At 44.9% G+C, this 6,000-nt stretch overlaps 1 protein-coding gene across 3 annotated transcripts in view; it reads right to left on the bottom strand.

The window, feature by feature from the left end:
- The window catches only part of ARHGEF3 (Rho guanine nucleotide exchange factor (GEF) 3), a 312,995-nt gene that overhangs the window by 69,409 nt on the left and 237,586 nt on the right, over window positions 1-6,000 (bottom strand). The gene's annotated exons all lie outside the window — the stretch shown is intronic.

Raw genomic sequence — 6,000 nt, 5'->3', positions numbered from 1 at the left:
ACATGTATACCTGTGGCGGATTCATTTTGATATTTGGCAAAACTAATACAATTATGTAAAGTTTAAAAATAAAATAAAATTAGAGAAAAAAAAAAACTAAAAAAAAAAAAATAAAAGAGAATAGTGAACTGTAAAAAAAAAAAAATAAAAAATAAAAGCCCATATTAAGAAGAAGCGGTATTCTGCCTCGCCTTACTCACAGCCAGTCTCTCCATATACATATATATGGAGTATACATATATATGTCATTGGAGTGTAATCTACAAAGAGTAAAATGCTCCCATTTTACTGTACCGTTAATTGAGTCTTAATAAATGTAAACACTAGAATAACCACCTCCCTAATCGGGACACAAAACCTTTCCACCACTTCCAAAAAGTATCCTAGAGCCCTGTCCTCTGCACCCACTTTTAAGTATGAAGAGGCTGGTAAGAGGCTGCCTGCCATTCAGAAGAGGAATCTGACGGGGTGTGTCCAGACAAAGCTGTCCAGTGATGAGCTGACACTACTGGAGTGGGTTGCCATTTCCTTCTCCATGGGATCTTCCTGGCCTAGGGATCAAACCAGCATCTCCTGCACCGCAGACAGATTCTTTACCACTGAGTCACCAGGGAAGCAACATCTGCCATTAGGGAGTACTTAAATAAACTCATCACTATGGAACACCACTCAGTTGCAGTCATTTTGAAGATGGGCCTGTGGGTGCGGCATGAAAAGATCTTCAAGGTATCAGGTTCAGTTAAAAAAACTATTGCAGAGTAAGCAGTATAATACTATTTGTGTTAAAAAAAAATCTACAAATGAATACCATATATTTTCTATAGAGAAATGTAGGTTAATACCATTGAAAACCATTTGGAAGGACCCATAGCAAATTTTTGGTGGCCCAGATGGTAAAGAGTCTGCCTGCAATGCGGGAGACTTGGGTTCAATCCCTGGGTTGGGAAGATCCCCTGGAGGAGGGCATGGCAATCCACTCCAGTATTCTTGCCTGGAGAATCCCCATGGACAGAGGTGCTTGGTGGGTTACAGTCCATGGGGTCTCAAAGAGTTGTACATGACTGAACGACTAAGCACAGCACAGCAAATTTTTATGGGGCTGAAAGGAGGCAGCCAGTTCCAGGGGAATTAAAGGTAGTGTACAAAGGAGAACTTCACATTTATAGCTAATATGTTCTTAAAATTTTTACATGAATTGTTACTTGGGAATTTAGAAATTAATTTTTAAAGTATTAAAATGATCATTATCTCAAAAGTTATTTTGTAGACTGCACTGTTGAGTGTTCTTCCCCTCCTATCAAAGTCATGGTCACAGCAAGTGGGGGTCTATTCTTCAGACATCTTAGGTGTGCAGGAGGTCTTGGGAATGGAAATATCCAGTCCCTGCTTAAGTGTTCCCTGCTCCGGCTGAGGCCAGAATCCAGCAACTCCCACTCTCCAGGCAGGAAACCTCATGGTATACAGCCCTTTCATCCTAGGTACCAAGCCCACATGCTGGCACTAAATGTGCCTGCTTTCCTGCCCAGCCAGTGTGGACAAACTGCCTTCAGAAGCAAAGAGAATCTGGCCCAGTTCTGCCAGTCTCACTCTTGCCAACCATGTAAAGGAAGCTGTTGAAGGAGTGAGGTTCAATTGACATTGAAGAGAGCACCTGATTTTTCTTCCTCCTCGAATATACACCCTAAAGCAGTAGGAAGGAAGTGGTTGAAAAGGAGGTTTGGAATGGGAAAGAGTACCTCAGGACTACTGATCTTTCTCCTACCTGTATTCTTGAACACAGCTTTGTCCTTTTAGCCTGAACGGTGCTGATGGAGAGCTTCATCGAGGCTCACTGCAAGTCTGGTCAAGTTTGAGGTGGGGAGTGAGGGACAACCCTGTATCCAAGGGCAACCAACCAAAGCAGCCCCTGATTAATCCTGCCACCAAGAGTCTCACACAGGGCTCCTCTGGCTGCCAAGGATTTGAGCTGAAACTTGCTCCTCATTCCCTTTCCCTCCCTGATCCTCTGGCCCCTGCAGGCCCACCGCCTCAACTAGGCAGGTGGCCTGGCCAGTAAATTGTCCCTTCATGGATGGGCTTTGAACCCTGGTGGAGCTGGCTTGGCATTGACTTCCAATTGGGAGTGTACAGCCAGCACTTGGTGAAGAGGAGAGTGACTCTGGTAAATTATGCCAGCCCTGGGGCTGGGCTACTCAATGCAGGATTCTCAGGACCAAGGAGGAAGTCTGGGTAATGTAAATCTGCATGTGCGTGCTAAAGTTGCTTCACTTGTTTCCAACTCTTTGCAACCCTGTGGACTGTATAGCCTGCCAGGCTCTTCTGTCCATGGGATTTCTGAGGCAAGAATACTGGAGTGGGTTGCCATGCCCTCCTCCAGGGGATCTTCCCAAACCAGGGATCGAACCTATGTCTCTTATGTCTCCAGCATTGGCAGGCAAGTTCTTTACCACTAGTGCCACCTGGGAAGCACAGTGTAGTAATAAGTCAACCCTAAGGAAGAGAGGGGACTTTAATCTCAACTACAAGTATTGTAGAGTGAAGAATAATCATAATGGTTGATGAAAAGGCTGCCATATCTACTTGTTCTTAAAACATTTTTTTTTTTTTTTGCCCCTCTTCAAAGAATGGAACCATAAAAAGCAATCAATATACATGGTACAATATATGTGCAGCAAACTTATGTTTTTCCCATTGTCTATGCTGCTGCTGCTGCTGCTGCTGCTGCTGCGTCGCTTCAGTCGTGTCCAACTCTGTGCGACCCCATAGACGGCAGCCCAACAGGCTCCCCCGTCCCTGGGATTCTCCAGGGAAGAACACTGGAGTGGGTTGCCATTTCCTTCTCCAATGCATGAAAGTGAAAAGTGAAAGTGAAGTCGCTCAGTCGTGTTCGACTCCTTGCCACCCCATGGACTGCAGCCTACCAGGCTCCTCCGTCCATGGGGTTTTCCAGGCAAGAGTACTGGAGTGGGGTGCCATTGCCTTCTCCACTGTCTATGCTAGGCAGAGGTAAAGAAAGAGGAAAAGTGAGAGAGAGATTGCTAATGGCCAGTAACAATTTAAATAAGTGTGAAAGGGAAAATGGGTATCTGGATTTCCTTTGGGTGGATTTCCTTTGGCTTGGATTTCCAAGCCTCTCACAGCTTGAGTGTCTCACCACCATAAAGATTTTGATGTTTAAAGACATATATTTTTGGTATAATAAGGCCTATAAACTGAAACCAGCAATTTTGGTTATATGCAAGTCAGGGATGTGGTCCCTGAGACACTCAGAGGCTTTTCAAGGGTATTGTTGAGTCCACGCAATTTCCACTTTCAGAACCTCCCTCGTGTGTGCATGATACACTGCTCCAACATTAGCAGATGTGGAGTTTGGGCAATCTGCCTAGTATTCCAACCGGAAGTGTCTATGGTCGAAGCCTTGGTCAGAAAGTAGGCTGCTCTACAGGAGGGTTCCCAAGCACACCCCCTGAAGCTGGTGCCACAGTGGAGAGAAGTCAGTCCAACTCTGCAGTGCTACCCAGCTTAGCGGCCCCAGGAGCCCAGCATTCCCCATTCTGCCTGTGTGTGTGTTTATGGGCTTAAGAACAACACTGCCTGAACAGTCAGCTTCACTCAAAGCAACGGCACAAAGTGCCTTTCAGAACTCGCCTTCGGCACAACCCGTTATAATCCTGTAAATGCTTCACAGCCAGGCAGTGTTCCTCGCTAGCCAGAAGCCTGGAGACTGGAATAAAGAAGCCTGTTCTGCATTTCCAGGAACGGTGCCAAGAGCAGAGCCTGCATTCTCGCCTGGGCTAAGCAGGGCACATTTGTGCTGTTGATGGAGTGGTGGGCTTCTACCCACAAGCCCGGCACTGGTTGTTAGCTCCTTTTAGACGAGCAGACAGCCAGGCATGACTGGGAGGCCATCAATCAGCTCCCCAAATCCCACTGCCAAGACTGAGTGGAACAGGCCCAGCATGAGGCTAAAACTTCACAAGTTAAAGTGGTTGTGACAGTCTTCTCAGCCAATGGGACAACATTATATTGTTGTTGTCCTGACAGCATTATACTTAAAATATCTTCCACCCATTCCTGAATCTCTATGGCAGAAAGGTGAGTAATACACACCTGCTCAAGAAATATAGCTGAGTTTGAAACACGGCCTTTCACCTGTAACCTCTGCTGTGAGGTGTGCATTTGTAGAAGGAGCACAAGTGAGGGTAGCAGATATCCCAAAGCCTAGCCTTCAAACACAATGCACCTCTGTCTGCTTCCTTGGCATCTGGAGCCATCTCGTCTACCTGTGCTAATCTGACACAGTCGTGTATGTACATGTTGGACACACATGTGTACCAACACGTGGCTCCCCTTCTGTTTGGGGGACATTCCCAGCTAATGACCAAGTTCCCTCTCCTCTCAGTAATTTCAGTCTTGATGGGAGAGGGTAGTTAAAAGCCTGAAGAAGTTCTTGTAGTGAATTCTGAGAGATCAGAAGTGTGGTTTACTACCAGACAGGTAAAAACAGCACAAATCAAGTACTGATAGTATCTAAAATCATAAAATCATCTAAAACCTCTCCCTTTGCCTGGGGATATGTCCACTGGCTCCAGGCTAGATTTACGAATGTATATACCTGGCTATTCTAAAGCTGGAAGACTTCATTCTTACCTTCTCTCATAGATCTCATTTTCTAAAACAAGTCTGAAAAACTGGTTAGGTGACAGCATCTTATCCCAGTAATGAGCTTATCTTGTGACTTATTAGCTATAATTCAGAAACAATCAAGATTTTATGGTGAAAAACCAAGAATACTATGTGTCATGCTCTGATATAACACAGATAGGTACAGTCATTATATCAGTGATTCCCAAAGGGGTACGATTTTGTTCCCTGCGTGACATTTGGCAATGTCTAGATGTTTTAGATGGTCACTGGGGGAGGGAGCTAGTGTCATTTAATGGGTAGAGGCCCAGGATGCTGGTAGACATCCTATAATGCACAGGACACCCCTCCCCCCCCACACACACCAAAGAATTAACAGGTTCAAAATGCTTATAATGTCACAGTTGACAGACCCTACATTAAAGAGTAGAGCTGAAACATGGCATCAGAGCCAGGACAACCTGTTGGTTTTGACCTCAAGGATATTTTCGCTTTAGGCCGTGATCGTTGGTTGATGTCAAATGTCAGTTTAGGCACAGTGGAGCTGCAAACAAAATGTTTGAGTGCCAAGAAGCCTTAGAATATTGACATGTCTAGAATCTTTCCTTCATGCCCAAACCTGACCCTTAACAGAATAACAGACTTCATAAAGCATGAAAGGAGAAAAGGATAAAGAAGAACATGAGTAAGGGGGAAAGGAAGAGAAAATTATCTTAACCTGTTTAAGATATGAAAATGTACTTGAAAATACCAGTGAAAATGAACAGACAATTTAAGAAGAACTTGGAAAGGGGGAAGAAATGTTTTTCCCAGGACAAACTTTCAGTTCAGTTCAGTTGCTCAGTTGTGTCTGACTCTTTGCAACCACATGGACTGCAGCACGCCAGGCCTCCCTGTCCATCACCAGCTCCCGGAGTTTACCCAAGCTCATGTTCATTGAGTCGGTGATGCCATCCAACCATTTCATCCTCTGTCGTACCCTTCTCCTCCTGCCCTCAATCTTTCCCAGCATCAGGGTCTTTTCAAATGAGTCAGCTCTTCGCATCAGGTGGCCCAAGTATTGGAGTCTCAGCTTCAACATCAGTCCTTCCAATGAACACCCAGGACTGATCTCCTTTAGGATGGACTGGTTGGATCTCCGTGCAGTCCAAGGAACTCTCAAGAGTCTTCTCCAACACCACAGTTCAAAAGCATCAATTCTTCAGCACTCAGCTTTCTTTATAGTCAAACTCTATAGGACAAACTTTACCAGCATATTTAATTATTTTAGGTGGCAGAAATGCAAACGTGGTGATAAAATAAAAACCCCAAAGGGTTCGGCTTACTGTGTTTGTGATATATAGCACAGCCTGTGCA

The sequence above is a fragment of the Bison bison genome, unplaced genomic scaffold, assembly GCF_000754665.1.
Source record: "Bison bison bison isolate TAMUID 2011002044 unplaced genomic scaffold, Bison_UMD1.0 scf7180017864304, whole genome shotgun sequence".
Taxonomy (NCBI): Eukaryota; Metazoa; Chordata; class Mammalia; order Artiodactyla; family Bovidae; genus Bison; species Bison bison.
Note: the sequence above shows the minus strand (reverse complement) of the source record. Positions and strands in the feature narration are given on the sequence as shown.